The 24,572-nt window shown below is 42.7% G+C and overlaps 1 long non-coding RNA gene across 1 annotated transcript; it reads right to left on the bottom strand.

The window, feature by feature from the left end:
• LOC110257724 lies at positions 2,185-22,817 on the bottom strand. Its single transcript, XR_002340654.1, has 3 exons — positions 22,261-22,817; positions 21,739-21,868; positions 2,185-2,467 (listed from the first exon to the last, which is right to left on the bottom strand). It is a non-coding gene; the product is annotated as an uncharacterized LOC110257724 (long non-coding RNA).

Raw genomic sequence — 24,572 nt, 5'->3', positions numbered from 1 at the left:
GGTTTCCAGGCTAGGGGTTGAATCGGAGCTACACCACAGCCACAGCAGTGCCAGATCTGAGCCATGTCTGCAACCTACACCACAGCTCATAGCAACACTGGATCCCCGACCCACTGAGCGAGGCCAGTGATCAAAACTGCATCCTCCTGGATACTAGTTGGATTTGTTTCCACTGCGCCACAATGGAAACTCCCATCCAAGGCACTTTTTAGGCACAGTAAGGAAACTAGATTATTCTAGAAATCACCGTTTAAAATATGCTGCACATTCCTCTTTATAATGTAAAAATTACCTCAAAGAATCAACGGTGGTAATTGGGCTCACGGTAGGGAAACACACTTCACATTTTAAACTTAAAACATGACAGGGTTTCTGAATAGTTTCCTGAGGTCATACAATTTAAGGATTTTGGGAACTACTCTCCACTCTTCCACTTTTCCCTAAATCTGGCATTACAGTTTCTGAAGTTTCCATCACTCAGAATTGGAAGTGACCATGGCGATCATCTGGCACCTGATATTAGGGTCTTAGTTTTGGTGTCCGGGGATGGGTTACAGAGAGACCATGAAAAGTACATACAGATGTTCGTGTTAGGTGTGCATTACTAAGGCGAGAGAGTTCAGCTCTTTCATTAGAATTTCAAAGGAGTCTGCAAACCGAAGGGAAAAAAAAAATTATGAACCACGAATGCAATCTTACTTCACTAAAAGCCAGAAAACGGAGGCCCAGAAAGGTGTTTGACTTCCCAAGGTCACACTGATAGCTCTTGGCCGGTCTACAGAATCCTGGTCTCTGATTCCCAGTCCCAAACTGCCTTTGCAATTTCTTCACAAATCTCTTCCTTTTGCAAAACAATGGATACTGCAATGCTATGCTTTTCTGAAAGCTGCTCTCCTGGCAACTTCAACTTCCTGGAAAACAACTCTCCCTGGCAGAGGCAAAAGAGGCCCCAAAGCCACTGAAATGTCTCTCACGATGTTTCACCAGCCATGAAAGGACCTGAGAGATCGCCATTCATTTATCCTCAAAGATTTATTGAGCTAAGTGCTTACCGATGCTTTATATGCAACAAAATTCTGAATTTTGTTATCTAATTTCACAGAAAATAGGAGAACGTCAGCTGGGGGAGGAGAGCAGAAGGCAGAGAGATGGATTGAGAAGTGCGAGAGGTTTGCCGAAAGCAAAGGGAAGCAAGGGCATCCACTGGCAAACAGCAAAGACTCCGAGCCATGAAGCAGATGGCAAATGACGTCTCACACTGTCTGTCTGGGAGCGTAGAGTCTGGCGGAGTTTTTGAAGAGTTTTCAAAAACTCTTCCTTTAAAGGGTTAAGAAGTTCCCATTGTGGCCCAGCAGAAACAAGTCTGAGTAGTATCCATGAGGATGCAGGTTCAATCCCTGGCCTCGCTCAGTGGATCAGGGATCCTGCATTGCTGTGAGTTGTGGTGTAGGTCACAGATCTGGCGTGGCTGTGACTGTGGCATAGGCCAGCCGCTGTAGCTCCGATTCAACCCCTAGCCTGGGAACCTCCATATGCCGCAGGTGTGGCCCTAAAATAAATAAATAAATAAATAAAGGGTTAATATGTTTGCCAGATGATGAAAACTTGTACATGAACACTCAGAGCAGCCTCATTCAGGATAGCCAGAAGGTGGGAACAATCCCAGTGTCTATCAACAGATTAGTGTAAAATAGCCATACGATGGAATATTATTTGGCCATAAAAAAGAAGGAGGCAGTGACACATACTACAAGGTGGATGAACCTTCAAAATATTACGCTAAGTGAAAGAAACCAGCCACAAAGGACCACATATCATATGACTCCATTTATATAAAATATTCAGAATAGGCCAATCTACTGAGACAGTAGCATTAGTTGTTGTTTAGAGCTGGGAAGGATGGAAGGGGATGATAACTAAAGGATACAGTATTTCTTTTTTTCATGGTCACACCCATGGCCTATGGAAGTCCCCAGGCCAGGGACTGAGTTTAAGCCGCAGCTGCAACCTACACTGAAGCTGCAGCGATGCTGGATCCTTAAACCACTGCACCAGCCAAGGACTGAAGAAGCACCTCCACAGAGACAGAGACAAGCTGGATCATTAACCCAGAGTGTCACAGCAGGAACTCCCAGGTTTTCTTTTTAAGGTGATTCAAATGTTCTAAAATTGACTGTACTGCTGGTTGCACAACTCTGTGAATACACTAAAAACCACTGAATTGTATATATTTTGAATGGGTGATTGGTGGGCCGTGTGAGTTATATCTCAATATTGCTGTGCGTTAAGTGCATCACATAGGAATGCTGAAAGCCTATACTTTAGCCCTATGGAAAACTGATTTTCCCTTTGGAGCCAAATTCTGAAACATCACTGGTCTTGGAGAAGGGGTAACAAATGAGGTTAATTCACTCCAGGTCCTTAGCGGTGTCTGCTTTCATTATAGTAAGGAAGGCTGCAGCAAAATCTGTGGGATAACAAAGAAGTTCAGAGAAAAATTGCAAGGGAGGGAGGAGAGAGAAGAGTTAAGGAAAAAATTATATTTGTATTATTATATACATTATTATGTGCATGTGTATGTATGTATATATATGTACATATTATATTTTATATATATCTCTTGCAATGTCCTATAAGAGGATAAACTTGGGTTTGGGATTCCATCATCTCGTTACCTTAGCCACCTTCAGAAAGATAATTCTCACAACAAGGACAGGGAGGCCATGTGATAGAAATAAGCGTACCGTATTTTGAAAGGCTGAATCTTTTTTTTTTTTTTTTGCCTTTTCTAGGGCCGCTCCCACGGCATATGGAGGTTCCCAGGCTAGGGGTCGAATCAGAGCTGTAGCCGCCGGCCTATACCAGAGCCACAGCAACTCGGGATCTGAGCCGCGTCTGCAGCCTACACCACAGCTCATGGCAACGTCAGCTCCTTAACCCACTGAGCAAGGCCAGGGATCGAACCCCCAACCTCATGGTTCCTAGTCGGATTCGTTAGCCACTGTGCCACAACGGGAACTCCAGAAAGGCTGAGTCTTATTGGAGGAAACTAACTGCTGATGTTCAGGAAAGGGTGTGATCAGTTTCTTGCATTTAAGGGTCAAAGGAGAGAAACCGCCTAATGGGGTGGGAGTGGAGGAGTGCAGAGGACAATGAGAAGCTTTTGAGAGAGGGTATGAGAGGGTACGGCCCCTCCATTGTCTCTGGGGACACACGAGGAGCCCTCTGGCACCACGGTGATCCTCAGGACTGGAAAGAGTTGAGCTGCACTGCCCATGAACACCTGGGCCAGCCCGGGCCCAGCATTTCTGGCGTATCCAGGTACTGGAGAGGACCGACTTGTGTGGCTGATGAGACACTAAGAAATAATGACCTCTGGAAGCCTGTGCCATGAGCCGAGCACCCCCAGTTGACTTAATTACCAAGAGAGAGAGCAACACATTGGCCAGTGGCCAGTGTTCTTTGTGACACTGGGAGGCAACGAGTCCCACAGCAGAAAGGCCAGCACCAGGCAACAGTCAGCTGGGGTCTTCTGTTTGGACTGTGTGAGACCCAGTGTTCTCAGGCCACTTTGGAAGTTGATGTTGGACTGGCTGCCCACCTGGCACATATGGCCCTGAATCTCTCTTAAATGAATTGGGAAAACTAAAAAAGATGTGGCACCCTGATACCCTGAAGCTTGCCGAGAAGTTCGTGCTGGTTAGTAAGCCCTAGAAGCTGTACGGAGCTTTGAATTTATCACATTTTTCACAAGCGTCATCACGTATGGTTCTCACAACATTCCTGCCGGAAGGTAGGTGTTGTCATTATTCTCTCCATTTATCAAATGAAGAAATTGAGGTTTATTGAAGCCAAATGAACTGCCCAAGAGCACGAAATGAATAAGCACTGAAGCTCTGACGTCAGGTATTTTGACCCTTTAGTCAAGTGGACTTCCTATAATGCCACGATGCCTCTCAAAAAAAGAATACATAGCCACTCCCCCCCCACACACAAAAAAAACACTTCAGAATTTTCCTGGCTCTCGCCTGAAAGCAATGATCATAGTTCAGAGCTATATTCTGAAATAATTCCAGTTTGGCCCCAGCTGTTTCTTGCTTTAGTCTAGGACATTCACTCAAAGAAAACCTCCCTTCATGCAGCTGGCCTCTCCAGCTGCTCCTAAGGCAGGCCCAGGCCCACCCAGACCCCGTGCACCCTGACCCAATCCCGCCACCTCCACCTGCCACACCAATCACTTCTGAACTCACCGTGTCTCAGAGAAGTGGATGCTACACTTTGTTTGTTGGGAGGTCTCCAATATTACTGTTGTGTTGCACCATTAATTATCTGGGGCATTGCTATAGAGCCTGTCTTCCAGACTAGAGCAGAAGCTCCTTGAAGTCAGGGGCCTTATTTCTTCACTAGCTTTTTTTTTTTTTTTTTCTTTTTACAGCCTCACCTGCGGCATATGGAAGTTCCCAGGCTAGGGGTCAAATCGGAGCTGCAGCTGCTGGCCTACACCACAGCCACAGCAATGCTGGATCCGTGCTGCATCGGCGACCTATGCCACAGCTCGTGGCAATGCCAGATCCTTAACCCACGGAGTGAGGCCAGGGATTGAACCCACATCCTCATGGACGCTATGTTGGGTTCTCAACCTGCTGAACCCCAATGGGAACTCCTGTACTAGCTTTTGATTCTCAGCAATGCCTAGCACAGAAGAGCCAGTAAACTGCTTTAAATAAATGCTTATTCCTTTCTCTCAAACACATAGTGAATGCTTACAAAATATCTGTTAATTGCCTGGTTAGCAAATTTACCATTCTCTAGTCAACTTCTACGCCAAAAAAAGAAGAAAAAAAAAAAATCAAGGTCCTCAGCCTCTCTGCCCACCCTGACCCTCACAGACCTATTTCCTCGGGCAGTGACAATGATGACACCTTCTCCTTGTGAAGTCATGGCTAATAGCACGGCCCAGAGCTGCCTTGGTTCAGAATCGGCTGGGTGAGCTCAAGCAAGCTCTTAGCTTCTTGCTTCCTGCCTGCGAACTGAGGCTGATAAGGACGACAACGGTTCTCATCACTTGGGGTTATGGGGATTGAGCGAGTTAAAAAGTGCTTGTGGGTTAAGCGCAGCCTGTTAACATTACAAGTTCATGGCTACACCTGCCCTGCCCAGGCCAGGTATCCAGTCCACTGCACCATGGATGTTTCTCACTCCCCTGTTGATCTTGAATAGATAAAAAGTAGGTTCTAAAATTGCCCCCCTACCCAAGAAGAGGAAATACATGCTTAAAAATTGTTTTTTCCTGGGAACACTGCCCCTACATCTTCGGGATGGGCCTTTAAAATGGAATATTCTGGAGTTTCCTAGTGGCTTAGCAGGTTGGGGACCAGGCATTGTTCAGTACTGTGGTGCGAGTCCAATCCCCAGCCCAGAAGCTTCCATGTGCCATGGGCACAGCCAAAAAAAAAAAAGTGGGGGGGAATATTCTGTGACTCAATTGAGCTATGAGAGTCACAATAGGTCATGCCATACTTCATCTACTGGCAGCAAATCCTCTTGTCCCAGCAAGGGTACTGGAAATTTTCTTACTCCCCCAGCTTGTCAAAAGCTTTGTAGGCTTGGGTGAGTGTCACTACAGGGGTCACTTCACTATCAGCCACTCGCTCATCCCATCAATTCATCATTCATACACCGATTTATTCACTTATTCGTTCGTTTGTTTAACAAATACATATTTAGCACCAGCTATGTGGTAGACACGGTAAAATGTAAATGCTATTTTCTTTCTTTCTTTCTTTTGCTTTTTAGCGCTGCTCTTGCGGCATATAGAGGTTCTCAGGCTAGGAGTCCAGTTGGAGCTGTAGCCACCGACCTACACCACAGCCAGAGCAATGCATGATCCAAGCCGCGTCTGCAACCTCCACCACAGCTCGCAGCAACGCTGGATCCATAACCCACTGAACAAGGCCAGGGATCAAACCCGCAACCTCATGTTCCTAGTCATAATCGTTTCCACTGTGCCACAATGGGAACTCCAAAATAATTTCATTATACCCTCTAGAATCCCCAAATGGATAATTTCCTAATAGTTTACAGACAACCCGTAAGTTACTACTCATTTGTAGACAACAGATAACATAAATGAGCAAAATATGTAATAGTTTCAGATCATAATATATGCTCAGAAGAAAAAAATTAGTAGGGAAGCAGGGATGAAATGCTAGGAGATGGATATTAAAATTTTAGAAAAGTTAGCCAAGGAACTAAAATCTGTAGCAGTCAAGGTTCTTCAGAGAAATAGAAGTGACAGGATGGAGAGAGAAAGAATGAGAAAGACAGAGAGAGTGGGCGGGGGGGGGGGCTGGCTCTGTGATCATGGGGGCTGGCAAGTCTGAAGTGTATGGGGCAGGCTGACAGGCAGGGGACCCATGGAAGAGCAGATGTTTGGGCTCGAGTGCAAAGGCAGCCTGTGGAGGCAGGATTCATGCTTCCTGGGGGACCTCAGTCTTTTTCACTCAAGGCCTTCAATTGATTAAGTGAGGCCCACCATGGAGGAGGTCATGGAGAGGACGTGACCACCAGCTGACCCACAGGCTGGACCTGGGCAACCAGAGGCTCCTCATCCCCTTCCTTGTCCTTGGAAGGTGCCTTGTGCCCACTGTTCTCACCCTAGGAGCCGGTTTCAACGAAACAGCCTCTATATAGACGTTAAAGATTCTGGCAGGCAGCTGTACAGCACAGGCAACTCTATCCAGTGCTCTGTGATGATCCATATGGGAAAAGAATCTGAAAAAAAATGGATGTGGGTACATGTATAACTGACTCACTTTGCTGTACAGTAGAAATTATCACAACACTGTAAATAACGATACTCCAATAAAGCTTTCAAAAATGGAAAAAATGAATTAAGTTTTAAAAAAAGGATTCTAGCAGGCAGGTGTGAAGATCTACTCATCTTATGATGCCCAAGACAAACCTCTTGCTTATTAAACCCGCCACGCACCAATCTGGAGGGGCTGCCTCTTTCTTCAATGTACAGGGGTCCGTTAGGGAAATGCCACACCCACATTATGGAGGGTGATCTGCTGTGTTCAAAGTCTACTGAGAAGGGGGCTTTGGGGAAATTTTTTTCAGAATGTGGGAGAGAGAGCCATGCAAATAAATACACAGGAAAGAGAAATCCAGGTAGAGTGAGAAGCCAAGTTCAAAGGCCTTGAAGCACTTGGGTGCTATTCTGAATAAAATGGAGGGTAGGGGTTCGACAAAGGAATAATCTGATCTGACTTCAGTTTTAACGAGATTACTGGCTTCTGTGTTGAGAATGCAAGTGGGCAAGAACGAAGCAAAGAGGCCAGTTGGTAAGCTCTTTCAATAATCCAGGTGAGAGATGCTGGGGACCGGGATCAGTGTGGTAGCAGTTAGGGGCAAGGACAAAGGTCAAGGAGAAGCAGCTGAATTCTGGATATAGTTTGAAGATGGAGCCAAGAAGATTTGCTGACAGATTGGATATGGGTTGTGAGAAAAAGAAAGAAATTAAGGACAACACTGAGGTTTTTGGCTTTGAACCAGTATAGCTACCATTAACTGAGGTGGTGAAGTTTGCAGGAGTAGCTTGGAGTGAGCTAAGTATATATCAAAGACTCTATTTGGGACAGGTAATGGAAGGGCCTGCCACATATTGAAGTGGAGATATCATGTGGGCAGTTGAATATACCGGTCTGGAGTTTGGGAGGGATGTCCAGGCTGGAGATAGAAATCAGAGAGTTATTAGCATATAGACGGTGTTTAAGCCCCTGAGACATTTGATGAGATCACTCAGAAAGTGAGAGTAGAGGAGTTTCTTGGTGACCTAGCAGTTAAGGATCTGATATTATCATTGCTGTGGTGTGAGTTTGATCTCTGACTCAGGAATTTCCACATGCCATGGGCACAGCCAAAACGGAAATAAAAACAAAAATAAAGTGAGAGTAGATCCAAAAGAGGTCCAAGGATTGAATTGCCGGGCTCTTCAGCACTTGGAAGTTGGGAAGATGAGGAGAAACCAGTAAATGGGATGAGAAGGAGTGATCAAAAAGGGAAGACAATGAATATCCATCCATATCCACAGAGGAATGGATCAATAAGATGTGGTACATATATACAATGGAATATTACTCAGCCATAAAAAGGAATGAAATAATGCCATTTGCAGCAAGATGGATACAACTAGATATTTCACACTAAGTGAAGTCAGAGAAAGACAAATACCATGATACCACTTACATATGGAATCTAAAAAGTGATACAAATGAACATATTCACAAAACAAATAGACTCACAGGCATAGGAAACAAACTTATGGTTACCAAAGGGGAAAGGGGGAGGAATAAATTAGGAATTGGGGATTAACAGATACAAACTACTACCTAAGAAATAGTTAACCAACAAGGACCTAGTATATAGCATAGAGAATGATATTCAATACCTCGTAATAACCTATAATGGAAAATAATCTTAAAAAGAATATATATACATATATGGATAACTGAGTCACTTTGCTGTACACCTGAAACTAGCATAACACTGTAAATCAATTGTATTTCAATAAAAAGTTGCTGGAAGGAAAAAGAGAGAAAAAAGAAGAGTGTGGTATTACGGGACCCAAGGAAGAAAGTGTTTTAAGAAAGTGACCATCTCGTCAAATGCTGCTACTGAGAACTGAGAGGTCATCATGGGACTTGGCTATGTAGGGGTCATTTGTGACCAGGGCAGTTTTGGCAGAGAGATGGGGACAAAACCTGACTGGGTGGGCTCATGGGAGAAAAGAAGCAGAGAAACTGGAGACGGTGAACAGAAGCAACTCTATTGTTTAATACAGTGTCTGCATATACCATGGGAATGGTCCAGTAAATAGGGGAAACTGGTGATGCAGGAGTGAGAAGAGGACTGCGGCAGCCATGACCTTGAGAGGGGATGGAATTTAGTGCATAAGTGGAGGGCCTCCTCTTGGCCAGAAGCATTAATGAGTCATCCATCTTGTTGGAGAGGAAGTATATGGGTCCAGATGCCCGGGGGGGGGGGGGGGGGGGAAGCGGGGGGGGGGCGGGGGGGGGAGCCCGTTGCGGGGGGGCGGGGGGGAGCTGCGGTGCTGGGAACTTGTGAAAGTTCTACTTCTTTCCACGTTCTTAGTGAAGTAGGAAGCAAGGCTGAAGGAGTGAAAATAGGGAGAGGAGAGGTTGAAAGTTTGAGGAGAAATTTTTTCTTAAGGGCTGAATTTTGCTTGAATTTTTATGAGTTGGGGGTTGTGTTCTTTATTCAGCAGTTAGAGCACATGACACACAAAGCCCGGAATGAGCTATCACAAAGGCTTAGGCTCATAGTAAGACCAGTATTCACAGAAGAGGGGGAGAGAAGGGTGCAAAGGACCCCAAGATGCCTGCCTGCTGCAGAACAGGAGATAGCCCATTCTGTTCATGGGGCAGCGACAGAGACGACCAGTAATTTGCCGCATTGGCCAGCGTTGGACCCCAGTGTGAGGTCCGTCGGTGCCTCCAAAAAACAACAGATGAACCCTTCTTCCATCTTGCCCATCTGCTCCCTTCAAAGGGAAGACGGGGTAGAGAACATTATGCAGGATCCCCCCCCCAGTGCTGAGTGGCCGCACTACCCCTCTGTTGACATGGGGTGAACATGGTGGTGAGGTGAGCCTGACGAATGCCACGAAGAGGAAGAGAAGCCCATTCTAAATCTTCTACCCTCCAAGGAGCTCCACTCAAAGGCAGCGGTTCTCCACTGGGGTCCCCGGAGCAGCTGCCTCAGCTCCACTTGGGAGACTGCTAGAAAGGCGCCTTCTCGGGCTGCATCTGCGACTCACTACAACAGATCCTCTGCAGGAAAGGCCCAGCAAGCTGTATTTTAACCAGGTCATTCTGATGCAAACAAACCAAAGCCTGCAGTTTGAGAAACACCGCTTAAAGGCAGCCTGGAAAAGATTCTATCTGCTCTTATCCAGTACTGCCACCTATTGGGCAAGTTCTTCAGATGCTGAGATGTTAATATAAACACTGGGGAATTTCCTTTTATTTTTCTATATTTAAACAACTTTACACACCCCAAACAAAAGGCAACCTTCTTAGGACCCTTCACATTATGCAAACACTAAGTTTACATGGCTGTAATGAACATATTGAGACTCTTATATTTTAGTTTTTTCCATAAAATGCTTTGTACCCACTTTCTATGTATTAGCCCAAAAGAACATAAAGCTATTGTTTTGTATTGTGAAATTCCATTATAACAAAGTTACACAGTCACAGTGACTATATTTTTCAAAGTAAACTGGACACATGGTCTGACCCAGCATAAACAAACAGATGGAGACAATGTGGCCTAATACTTGGAATTAATACCATCCCAGGATAGCTTAGAAGTTTGTTATAAAAATTAGTCCACTGTTCCATGACTTTAGATACTTGAGCTATTTCCAATTTTCAATAGTTGTAAGTAAGAAAGCATTAAATACCTCTGTAAAAAAAGCCAGGGTTTTTAAAGTTATTTCCTTGGGATTAAAAGAAATCTCTAAAGTAAAATTTCCAGCCCCTAAATCTGATAATATCACAGCATTATTTAAAGTAGGTCAGAGTTCCCGTCGTGGCGCAGCAGAAACAAATCCAACTAGGAACCATGAGGTTGTGGGTTCGATCCCTGGCCTCGCTCAGTGGGTTGAGGCTCTGGCATTGCCGTGGCTGTGGTGTAGGTCGGCGGCTACAGCTCCAATTAGACCCCTAGCCTGAGAACTTCCATGTGCCACAGGTGCAGCCCTAAAAACCAAAACAAAAGCAAAAACAAAGCAGGTTAACAAAAAACTAGAAATAGTCAAATGTGTTAACAAAAAGAATTGTTAAGTTATAGTAGAGTCATCACATGTGCCCTTCTGCAGTCATCATAAATCATGTTTACAACAAGCTTAAAACAACCTATTATCAGGAAATTTTGTCAAGGTTGTGGCTTTCCAGCATAGTTGGAACACCTGTCCTGTGTTGGTCCTGCCTCCATAGTAGAAACCAGAAAACTTGCTTTGTCAGCTTCCCTTGCATATAGGTTTACACATAACCAAGGGTTCACCCATCAGACATACCAAAGTTAGACTTTGACTCAAAAGTGAGCAGCATGAAGCAGGAAACACGTGGAATCCACTTTCTGGGGAGGGTGGTACTGGCTTCCAGAATTCACAGGTCCTGGTATCTAGTCCTCAGCATCACAGGTGCAAACAGTGGGTCCATGCCTGGCAGTCTTCACCCGGTGATGTGGTGTAACCGTCCCTCCCAGCTAAGTAGCCGATAAGCGCAACACTCTGGCCCTCCCAGAGATCTGTGAACGATCTAATTCTCTTTAATAAATTCCCTTTCTGTTTGTGTATTTGTCCTAGTCCTTCTGCTGTGGAGCAACACATCCTAAAAGTTAGTGGATTACGTGGCTTAAAGTAGGGTTTCTCAACCTCAGCACAAGTGACATTTAGGTCAGACGATTCTTGGTTGTGGGGGAGGGGACTATCCTGTTCCTGTGGGATGTTGAGTGGCATCCCTGGTCTCTCCCTACGAGATGCCAAGAACAGCCTCCCCTCAAGTTACAACCACCTTAAATCATGTCTTCAGACATCGCCAAAACTCCCTGGGGGGCAAAATCTCCCCCAGTCGAGAACAATAATCAATGACTGGAGAATGTTCTGACTGGGAGGTTCTGGCTTGGGGTGTCTCATGCAATTGCAGCCAAAAGGTGGCGAGAGCTGGGGGCTGGCTGGGAACCTTTCTCATGAAGTCTCAGGACCTCTCCACATGGTCTCGTCCTATGGTCTGGTTTGGGCTTCTTCACAGCATAGTGACTTCAGGTTAGGTGAACTGCTTGTGTAGAAACTCAGGGCTCCAAGAGGGTGTCCCAAAAGAACAGGGTACAGGCACACCTGAGAGATATTGGGGGTTCAGTTCCAGACCACCACAATAAATCAAATACTGCAATAAAGTGAGTCTCACACATTTTTTGGGCTTCCCAGTGCATATAAAAGTTGTTTCCACTATACTGTAGTCTACGAAGTGTTCAATGGCATTATGTCTTGAAAAAAAAAATGTACATACCTTAGTGTAAAAATACTTTATTTCTAGGAGTTCCTGTCGTGGCTCAGGTGAAATAAATCTGAGCTGCCTCAGCACTTTGCTTCTGGACAGACTTGGGGTAGGAAGAGAAGCGCCCCTTAACCAGAGGTACCAACTCCTAACCCCTAACCCTAACCGTAACCCATGAGGATGCAGGTTTGAACCCTGGCCTTGCTCAGTGGGTTAAGGATCTGGCATTGCTGTGAGCTGTGGTGTAGGTCGCAGATGCAGCTTGGATCTAGCGTTGCTGTGTCTGTGGGGTAGGTCAGCAGCTACAGCTCTGATTTGACCCCTAGCCTGGGAACCTCCATATGCCATGGGTATGGCCCTAAAAAGACAAAAAAAAAAGAAACCTTTATTTCTTAAGAATGCTAACCATCATCTGAAAATGCAGGGTTGCCACAAACTTTTGATTTGTTTTTTTTTTAATTAAAAAAAATTTTTTTAAATATATTTGCACTTAGCACAATAAAGCTAAATACAATAAAAGAGGTATGCCTGTAATGCTGTTTACAACCTACTCTTAGAAGTTGCATGTTACCACTTCCACCATGACCACTGGATTCAAGGGGAGGGTACAAAGGCTCCATCTCTGATGGGTCACAGTTGTACTGTAAGACCATGTGGGATGGGAGATGTTGTGGAAACTATGGAAAATCTAATCTGTCAGAGTGCTCAACATCGTTACTCACCAGAGAAATGCAAATTAAAGCCACAATGAGAAGAGTTCCCCTTGTGGCTCAACAGAAACAAACCTGACTAGTATCCATAAGGATGTGGGTTGGATCCCCGGCCTCACTCAGTGGGTTAAGGACCTGGCATTGCCGTGAGCTGTGGTGTAGGTCACAAACACGGCTCAGATCCCTCACTGCTGTGGCTGCGGTGTAGGCCGGCAGCTGCAGCTCCAATGTGACCCCTAGCCTGGGAACTTCCATATACCACAGATGAGGCTCTAAAAAGACAAAAAAACAAAAGCCGCATTAAGACATCACAGCACACCCACCAGAATGGCTAAAAATAAAAAAGATTCACAATACTAGGTATTGGCAAGGATATGGAGCAACTGGAACTCTCATACATTGCTGGTGGGAATGTAAATTGGTACAACCAATTTTGAAAAAATTGTACTGACTAAAACTAAACGTATGCCTACTGTGCGATCCAACAATCTCTTTCCTGGGTTTATAACCCAAGGGAAATGCATGCATATATTCGCCAAAGACACAAATGAGAATGTTCACAGACACTTTACTCAGCAGAATTAAACACTGGAAGAGAAACCCCAAATGTCTATCAATAGAATGGCCCTATAAGCTGCGATCTGTTCATCCAGTAGAATGTTATACTGCAAGATAAAAAGACAAACAACGTATATGAACAAGGATAAATTTCACAGACATTATGCTCAGCAAAGGAAGTCAGACACGCACATGTGGTGTAATTCCATTTCTGTAATATTCAAAAACAGGTAAAAGTAATCCGTGGTAATGGAAACAGAGGAAATGGTTACCTCTGGTGGGAGGGTGGGATGAATACTGACTGGGAAGAGACACAAAGAACTTCTGGAGGGCTGGGGATAACGTATAATTTGCTCTGGGTGGTTATTACACATGTGTATACATATGTAAAAGTTAATCAAGGTATATAGTGTAACAGTGCCCTTACATACATTATTTCGTCCCTCAATGACAAACAGAAATAACGTCCTCTTCTGTTTAAAGTAGCTATCAGACTCCATTCGTTTTGACTAAGACCGTCCTCATCTAAGAAGGACAGCAGCCCTCAGCACTGGAAGGCCAGGACTCACACTGCAGGTACCATGACCCTGTGTGCCCAGCACCTCTGCAAATTAAGGCCCCTGGAAAGCCACCTCTGCTCAGGATGCACCCAGGAGAATTTTCCTACAGAACAGAAGTCCACAGCCAAGCACTGTAACCCTCAAAGCTTAAAAGCTGAAGAACGAAAAAATGTAGCTGTTGACTCTAACAGTGAAGAGCAGGCTGTACACAGCTGAGGGATAAATCAGGAAGCTGAAAGGCTACATTGAGAAACTTTCCCAGAACACCACATAAAGAGATAAAGGGAGGGAAAGAATGAAGAGAATTGTGAAGACAGATGGAGATAAGATTCAGTAGTTACAAGAGTCTTCCAAAAGTTCCTTCCAGAGGAAGATAATCGAAGCAACATTCAAAAGATAATAACAGTCAAGAAACTCCCAGAACTGAACCCAAACACAAGTCCTTAGATCGAGAGAGACCTCTGAGTGCTAATCAGTAATTACAATAATTCAAAAAGCACATCTAGACACTGTAGCAAATTTTCAGAACAAGAAGGATGAAAAGTTCCCTAAAAGAACTGTTCCCTACCAGAACAAAAAGATCTGAAAAAAGTGAAAATGTCAGCAAAACGGATACAAAAACATTGTTAATTGCTGAAGTAAATGGATAAATACTTGGGAGTTCATTACATTATTCCTCCTCCTTTTCTGTAAGATTATTTTTATGATAAAAAGGTTTCTTCCGTTTTTGTTTTTATGAACACAAGAAGATAATAGAGTAGCATCTGGAAAGTGCTGAAGGAAAATATCGTTGAGTTTTTAAGCCCATATCCGTTCATATTGTCAAAGAATGAAGGCAAAATAAAGACCATTAAGGACTCAAAAATGTTACACCAGAAGTTCCAAGAGAACTTCAACTAGGAGAAAAATGAAATTAAAAGTGATGGGATATAAGAAGCAATAAAGAGTAAAGAAATAAGTAAAATATGTGCTAAATCTAAATAATCACTGCTTATAAAAATTACACATGTAGAACACACTCCACAGACTCTAAAACATACAACAAACTAGTGTATATAGCATAAAAGAAGCAGATTCACAGCTACAGAGAACAAACTAGTGATTACCAGTGGGGGGCAAAAGGCAATACAGGGGTGGGGCAGTGGGAGGTGCAAACTACTGGGGGTAAGGTGGGTGAAAGGATGCACTGCACAACACAAGGAATATAGCCAATATTCTGTAAATGAGAAGTAACCTTCAAAAACTGTATAAAAACAAACAATAAATAAAATGGTAAAAAAAATAACACACTCCAGAGAAAGCACTTTGAACAGCAAGGCTTTTGACTACCTTGCGGTTAAAAATTGTGTTGACTCATGGTGAATATAGGCTACGCTTCCTTCACTCTGCTTCAAAAGTGGAAAAATGATAAATACAGTGTTTCAAAAAGTACTCGAGGACATTCTTTATTTTTTTATTTTTTATTTTATTTTATTTATTTTGCTTTCTAGGGCTGCATCCGCCGCATAGGGAGGTTCCCATGCTAGGGGTCGAATCAGAGCTACAGCTGCTGGCCTACACCACAGTCACAGCAACACCAGATCCAAGCCCATGTCTGTGACCTACACCACAGCTCAAGGCAACGCCAGATCCTGAACCCACTGAGCGAGGCCAGGGATCCAACCGGCATCCTCATGGATGCTAGTCATTCGTTTCTCCTGAGCCGACGGGAACTCCTTGGGGACATTTATTAAATCATGGACCGGAAGGGAAGTGGAAACCCATAGCATAGTAAGGACAAGCCTAAATTGTGGGCTCATGGAGTCCAGGAAGGACTAGACCCAGACAATAAAGTCAATAATTTCTTTTGTGTTTTATTTTGTTCTTATTTTTTATTTTTGTTTTTCAGTTTTATTGATATAATTAACATACAGCACTGTATAAGTTTAAGGAGTGCAGCATAATGGCTTGACTTACATATATTGTGAAATGATTACCACAATAAGTTAGTTAACATCCATCAGTCTGTATAGATACAAAAAGAAGAAGAAAAATGTGTTCTTCCTTGTCATAAGAACTTTTAGAATCTACTCTCTTACCGACTTTCAAATATACCACACCACCATCATATGGTATATTACCTCCCTAGTATTTATTAGAAGTTGGTACTTTTCGACCCCAAGTCTGGAATTTCAAATCCAACAAAGGAGTAAGGAATCCCCACTTACTAATTCCCCCATTCCCAGGGGGAAATGGGAGCACAGGGTTCATGGTTTCCCCGCTATATCTGAAGGTGAAAGAGTCCTACCTATCCGCAGGGGAGTGGAGCTAGAAACAAACTGCCTGTGATAGAGCAAGAAAGCAGAGAGCTTTGCACAGTCCACCACTGGGTATACATTTTGTGTGAGCAGCTGCTTGGGAACCGTGACATGCCCACAGAGCAAAAGCCCTGAGCCATTGGCTTTGGTCCCAAGACACTGGGGCTGAAGCAATCATAAAATCACTTTCCAGGGAAAGTGACTGGCAGAGAAAAAAGCCTCCAGGATGATGAACAACCCCCCCGCCCCCCGCCGCAAAAAAAAAAAAAAAATACAAAGTCTTCAATGAAACCCAACACCACAAAAGGAAGACAACAATTAGGAGGAGTCATATAAAAGAAAGTAGACAGAGTTCCCTGGTGGTGCCGTGGGTTAAGGATCCCCCATTGTCACTGCTGTGGCTCAGGTTGCTGTTGTGACACAGGTTCAACCCCTGGCCCAGGAACTTCCACATGCCACAGGTGTGGCCAAAAAGAAAGAAAGTAGAAATATTAGAACAATTTGGAAAGGATTCTAAAATAAATGTATTCAAAATCAACAAACATGAGCACCCGGCTATGAATCAAGAACAGACAGTAATCTTGAAAATTTAACACACAGATAATTTTGAGATGGCGTATTAGCCAAGTTCCAGTAGGAAAAGAAAAATCCCTCAACAGAGAGAACTTAATACGTGGAATTTATTACATAAGTGATGGGGGAACTAAGAAGACAAGAGGGGATGGTGAGACAGCCCAGAGACTAAAAACAGCAGGACACTGTTACCACTCCTGTGGCTGAAGGAACAACACAAGGAAGCTGTGTTAGCAGAACCAAGCATTTAGAGCCCTCTGAAGGGAACAACAACCACAGCAGGAGCTGCAGCCATGGAAGGTGTGGCTATCAGGCAGAGGGGACACAGTCACTTCCACTTGTTCAAAGCCAAGTCAGAGGGAGAAGAATAAGCAAACTTACACAGAAGGGATCCTGGGATATGAAGGTCCTTGAGATATGGATGGACCAAAGCATAGAAGGATGAGGAATGAGTCTGAGAACAAACCGACAAATGCCCAACACAATGAGATAGACAAGAGAATGGGTGCAAAAAGTGAGTTTGTGATTTAGAGGACAGCTAAGGAAATCACTCAGAGGCTACACAGTGATTAAAAGATTTAAAATATGAAAAAGTAACTAAGAGCGAGGGGGATAGATTGAGAGGCACCAAAACATATTTAATGAAAGTTCCAGAGAGTGAAACTAGAAAGAATCAGGAAGTGGCAATATTTAAGGAGATACTGTCTGAGAATTTTCCAGAACTGAAGAAAGATGGAGTCCCTACATTGAAAAAGCTATTTCCAGGAAAGATGGGCTGTATTACGTGTAAAAATCAACTAAGAATATGGATAACTAAAAAAACAACTAAACAGATGGATAATTTTTTTTAAATCTTAAGAGCATTTAAAAGTTAATGAAAGAGTAAAGAAGAAATACCAAGCCAAAATCCAAGAGAAAGCAGGACTCTGTAGAAAGAAAAAGTGTTTCAAAGCCCAGAATCACTTTTACCTCAAGGGATTTGCTAACAAGGAACACTTGTGCTTCAATTCTAGCAGCTTAATGGGGAAATCCGGACATAAAACAACCCAAGGTAGGGAAAGTACTAAGAGGCCTTTCCCATGTTAAACTGGACCCCACTGGCTTGGTGATTATTCAGAGCAGGAAAAAAAAATTCCTTCTCTACAAGGTTGTGACCATGAACTTGCAGCTCAGGTTCATATTGACTGAGTAATTCTGGGAAATTAGAGTTGTGTACCTGATTTAAAGTGGTTCCAGATTGGGACCATACCAAGAAGAAAAAGCAAATGGAAAACTTTTTGGAGAAAAGCAGCTTCATCTTGGGCTTCAGTGAGTCTTCAAAATAAATTATCAGGTATAGTGATCAGTACAAAGCAACAAATAACCAAACATATATAATAAGAGAGCAAGTCACTATGAGGAGGAAACTGCTGAAACAACAGACTGCAGAATCAGGCTTACCAAAACTTCAGAAAGACATTAAATGAAAAAAAAAATGCTTACTTTATTTAAAGAAATGTTTTAAATGATTGAAAATATCTGCAAGAAGAAAAAACTGAGAAGTGACCCTTCTTGGCTTCCTACACCATCCTCCAATAAAAGGAATCAAGGCTTCTTGGTGAATGGTTGTTTTTAGAATGATGGCACAAAAAAATACAATGTGGGCAAAGAACATCTTGAAGTTCCAGAAAGTAGGGAAGTGCTCAAACAAAACAAAACGAAATGATAGGAGTATGTCAAAGGCACACAGGAGACAATCTGAAGGAGCTACCAATGGTCAAAGCCATAAAAATTTGGGCAAGAGAAACAAAACAAATCATGTAATACTAAACTACAACCTAAAGTTATATTAATAAAATAAATATCCATGAGTCCAAACTGACATAAACAACTGAAGAAAAAAAAAAACTAATGGAGGAGAACAGACAAATCTCCTACACTGAAGAATCCCAAATAATTTACGTAGACACACCCCCTCAAGAAGGTGAAGTTTAACTCCCTACCCCTTAAGTGTGAGTTACGCTCAGAGTCTTTGCTTCCAAAGAGTACTCTTTTGGGAGTTCCTGTTGTGGCTCAGTAGTAATGAACCCAACTAGTATCCATGAATATGTGGATTCAATTCCTGGACTCACTCAGTGGGTTAAGAGGCCAGCATTGCCATTAGGTGCGGTGTAGGTAGCAGATGCAGCTTGGATCTGGCGTTGCTGTGGCTGTGACGTAGGCCAGCAGCTACGGCTCCAATATGACCCCAGCCTAGAAACTTCCATATGCTGCGGGTGCAGCCCTAAAATGCAAAAAATAAAATTAAATAAATAAAATAAAAAAGAGTACTGTATCAAAAGCAGATAAAGTAACATCACACTGGAGACACCTGGAAAGTACTACGTCAGCCAGTTGATATAGGTCAACATAGCCAGTAAAACTGCAGAAAGATATATTACCTACAGAGGAGAAACAGACTGACAGTGGACACTTCAGCAGAAATATCAGAGGCCTAAAGAAAGTATAAAGTTAATTTCACTAAGCTCAAAGAAAATAACAGCCAATCTAACAATCTACACTCAGAGAAAGTATCCTTCAAGAGTAAATGTGAAATATCTTGACAATAGCCAAGACATGAAAGCAACCTAAATGTCCATCAACAGAAAAATGGATAAAGAAGATGTGGGATAGATAGATAGATACATGGATGCGATACACACACACACACACACACACACACACACACACACACGCATGTATACATACATACACACAGTCATAAAAAGGAATAAAATAATGCCATTTGTAGCAACACGAATGGACCTAGAGACTATCATACTAAGTGAAATAAGTCAGACAGAGAAAGACAAAGACCAAATGACATTACTTACATGTGGAAAATCTAAAATATGATACAAATGAACTTATTCACAAAACAGAAACAGACTCATAGATATAGGGAAAAAAAAGTAAAAAAAAAAAAAAAGAAAGCAAACTTATGGTTATTAAAGTGGAATGGAGTTCCCATCGTGGCTCAGCAGTAACGAATCCAACTAGCATCCATGAGAATGCAGATTTGATCCGTGGCCCCGCTCCATGGGTTAAGGATACAGAGTTGTAGCTCTGTGGTGTAGGTCACAGATGCGGCTCAAATCTGGTGTTGCTGTGGCTGTGGTGTAGGCCAGCAGCTGTAGTGCCCAATTTGGACCCTAGCCTGGAAACTTCCATATGCCCCAGGTGAGGCCCTGAAAAGCAAAAAAAAAAAAAAAAAAAAAAAAAAAAAAAAAAAAAAAAAAAATTACAAGGGGGTGAAGAAGGGGGAAAAGGAGCGGGAGGGATAAATTAAGAATTTGGGATTAGCAGATACAAACTACTACATATAAAAGAGATTGACAACAATGATCTACTATATAACACAAAGAATTATATTCAAGATCTTGTAATAAACCATAATGGAAAAGAATATGAAAAGGAATACACACACACACACATATACATATAACTGAATCACTGCTGTACACCAGAAACTAACAGAACATTGTAAATGAACCATACTTCAATTTTAAAAATAAAAAATAAATTAAATAAGTAAATAAAAGAAGACAAAAAAATAATGACTGTACAATACAACAATAATGATGTTTTAAGAGGCTTAATATACACAACTACATTGGCACATAGGTCTCTGCATGCTCCTGGACATTAGACTTTAATAAGTCAAAGATGTGTGTTTAATCTCTATTGCAAGTACCACCCAGCAATTTTACTCCCAAGTATACACCCAAGAGAAATGTGTAAACATGTGGACCAAAAGCGAGTACAAGAATCTTCACAGCATTCTCTTGTAATAACCTACAATAGAATATACTCTGCAAAAAAAAAAAAAAAATCACTATGCTGTACATCTGAAACTAACACCACATTGTAAATCAACTCTATTTCAATTTAAAAAAGAAAAAAAAAAAAAGAAGAAGCACTCAGCCTTTAAATTGAAGCCAAAGTTCAATTTCTTAAATATCAAGTCCACGGAAAGGGAGAGAGGCTTGGACAAGACTAGAGAATAGTGGTAGAAGATGTGCCTTTTCAAGCTGAAAATCTATTGTGAATTTTAGAATTATAAAGTTTAAGCTCTCCTCACTGGGATCTTGGTCGAATGACATCTAAAGAAACATGACTCCTTTTTTTGTCTCTAAATACAAGGTCCTGGAAGTATTTTTGAATGGTTCAAAAGCTCATTTGTCATGAACTAACATTTTACAAACAACTTTTCAGTGACTTAACTGACAATAAATCAGAAGCATACTGATTAACTTTACCCTGAAATGCCTATGGGTTTAAAGATTAACAGGAAAAGAGACAGAAAAGACACAGTTTAGACATTTCCAAAGGCAATGCATCTGACCAATTTTTTTGAGTCACTAACAAAACAAAGGACTTTGATTCTTTTTTTTTTTTTTTTTTGCCTCTGAGGGTATCACAAGCTATAAAAGTATCTCCAACATTTCTTTGTATATTATCATCACTATTTTTGTCTTTATTCTTAATATTATTTATTACAGAAACAAAATAAATCTAACCAAGCAATCATTCTATTACTAAATTTTAAATGTTTTAGTTAAGTGCAGTGTTTGACAATGAAAGACAATTTAGGTGTTGGGTATGATGATTAGAAAAATTTCCCAGCTTTACATTTTTAATAGCTTGTTATTTTTTTTCTGTTACTTAAACTATAGTTGTATTTTCTCTTTTGGAGGGTATAGCTTACTCTGTCTCTTTCTAAAAACACATGTCCCTAGTAAGAGTGATAAAAACAAACTGAAATGTATATATTTAAATGCATTATGAATAAAACACTACTGTGACAAAAATCTCTCCATTCGTTAGCTAGGGACAGAAAGTTGACGCTACTAAAGCAAAATTAATGTGGGGAAAAAAAGAATCTTCATGGCAGCAATATCTGAGATAGCCTCGGATGTTGATAGAAAAAAGATACATAAATTGAAGTATATTCATGCAGTGGATCGAGACAGAACCAGGGAGTTCCAGAGAGCCTCTGTAACCGGAGTAGCCTGACAGTCTTTCCCAGCACAGTCACTGGAATGAATGAATTGATTTGCTTCACTCTGTTAAGGATTAAAGGATTAAAAGTTCCAGAAGACTGAGTCATCCTCACAGGCTTTGGGCAACATGCTGACACTCTGGCTCTACTGCAGAACTTAGAGGAAGAATCTGGCAGATGGAGCCTTCAGGGGCCTCTGTAGCAGGAGTTCTGCCAGACCCTCGATTGATCATTCCACCAGGATTGTACACACCGAGGGAATTGCCCAGAAGTAATCACGCTGGCCGTAGGGCCGGCTGAATGAATACTGGGTGGTACTCCCCTCCCCTCAGGAAACAGCCCAGCCTTTTGGTCACTAATTATTGATCTAACCCCTCTTCCCATATGCACACTTCCAAAAATTCTGGTGTCTAAAATAATGTGATTGCTTCTCCTTACAACATAAGATGAACTCACACTTCCCAAGGCGGGGGACCAAAGCCTCCTCGGTTTCTGCATCCAGCTGCAAGATAAAGATCTTTGCGCCAGAGCCGTTGCTCTTCTAACATGATTCTGGACCTGGTGGTCTAAACAGCACGAGTTTATCCATCTTCATCCATACTGAGAAAGAAGTCAGTCAAAGACATGAGGAATTCTTTAAAGTATATAAATATACATATTTGGCAAAGAAGAAAACTTAAGGACCAGCAAGACTCCTTGTTTTTGCCATTAGTTATGAAGTATCCCTCCTCCACCATACAGTCCTAATTCCTCTTGCTTCGCAAGCATAAGGCACCCCAAACTTTAATTCCTGACAGTCTTTGCCCTTGTCAGTCTTGCCTGTTGAGGCGTCCAATAGACTTAAGGGGGCTTTTATTACCGAGGGGAGCTCGCTAAGTTCCACTCATCTTTCTGCCCTGCCCCCACAGTGGAGCCGCAACCGATTTTGCACTGATCAGAGGCAATGCATTAAGCCAACATCATAACCTCCTAGTTTCTGCCCTCACACAGTAGTGTTGGGACGGGACCAAGCAGTTCGAGTGCTGGATACCCCCAGAGGCTCTCCAGATGAAGGTCCGAGCTGAAACCGGTGGCTCTATCTCACCCCAAAGGGAGAGGCTGCACACGTGATCTCAAGTTCTCACAGGCTATCAGCGATGGGCAGCCCATGTGCTCAGAACTGGAATGCAACTCCCCTGGGTAGCTGGCATCCGAGCTCAAATTCACACCCTTCCCCCCAAGCCCTGCTACACACACACACACACACACACACACACACACACACACACACACACACACAACTGCTCTCACAGGAACCCTATACAAAGGGAGAAAAACTGCCACTAAATACACGAAGAGGTTTTCGACCTCACCAATAACTAGGAGAATGTGAACCAAACCAACGAGAAGTCACTTTTCTCCCACCAGGCTGGAAAATACGACATTTGGGCAAAGTTTAGGGCAAACAGGCATTTTCATTACTATAGGAAGCATAAATTGACACAGCCATTTGGTCGGGCAATTTGGCAGTGTTGCTAAGACGAAAGATGTGCATAATCTATGACCCAGCCTTTCCCCTCATAGGTGTCTGGCCTGGAAAAACACGCTCTGGCACAGACAGGTAGGAGATGTTCACTGCAGCGTGGTGTGTGACGGTGAAGGTCTGGAACCAAGGTCATCAGTACATGGCAGCTAAGTACAAAGTGCTGTTTTCACTTGATAAGTAAGAGTGAACTAGAGTCCACATACATCAATAGGGATTTCAAAACTGGAAGAGATGGCTGAGTGGGAAAAAAGCAAGGAGGAGTGGGGAAAAAGTGAATGATACTGCAGGAGTGTTATTTTTGTAAACACAGACACGTGCATGTTAATAAAATTTTTTTAAGTTCTGGCAAGATCTACTCCAAACTCATAATAAAGAGTGGAGCTCGCTATTATGAGGAGGAGAGAGGCCTCAATCAGGTTACTGTCAAAGAGGACTTTATCTATAATGTACTTATTTTTGCCAGGAGAATGTGTTCATGCTTTATTCTTCTAACTGAAAATTAATGATAAAAACAATGCATGTTACTCTGAAAAGTATGCTTATCTTAAAATGCTCACTCGCTTGGTATATGATAAAGACCTATCATTGCAGAACTACAGATCAAGTGGCCTCAGAAGCTTCCAGGACTACTCCTCTGGAGATGCAAGGTCTAACTGTCTAACCAGGCAAGCACAGAAGAAAGTCTTTATGAGGCTTATTAGGCCCAATTCAAACAGGAAACTTCTGAAGCTTTTGAAAATCCATCGAAATTAGTGAGCCACTATTGGCCCTTGAATTAGTTACCTACTGCTGCATAACAAATCATCGCAAAACTTTTTTTGGCTACGCCCACAGCATGTGGAAGTTCCAGGGCCAGGGACAGAACCCACACCACAGCTGGGACCTGAGCAAGAGCAGTGACCACGCAGGATCCCTAACCCATGAGTCATGAGGGAACTCCCATTCCAAAACTTAATGGCACAAAGCAATGTTTATTTTGTCACAGTTTCTGTGGGTCAAATACCAGGGTCTCACACCATCCTGCAATCAAGATGTTGACTGTGGGAGTTCCCTTGTGGCTCCATGGGTTAAGAACCTGGTGTTGTCGCTGCTGTGGTTCAGGTTGCTGCTCTGGCACGGGTTCGATCCCTGGCTCAGGAACTTCCACATGCTGTGGGTACAGCCACAATTTTACAAAAGAGGCTGACTGGGGCTGCGGCTTCATCTGAAGGCTCCAAAGAGGAAGGATCTGCTTCCAAGCTCA

The sequence above is a fragment of the Sus scrofa genome, chromosome X (genome assembly GCF_000003025.6).
Source record: "Sus scrofa isolate TJ Tabasco breed Duroc chromosome X, Sscrofa11.1, whole genome shotgun sequence".
Taxonomy (NCBI): Eukaryota; Metazoa; Chordata; class Mammalia; order Artiodactyla; family Suidae; genus Sus; species Sus scrofa.
Note: the sequence above shows the minus strand (reverse complement) of the source record. Positions and strands in the feature narration are given on the sequence as shown.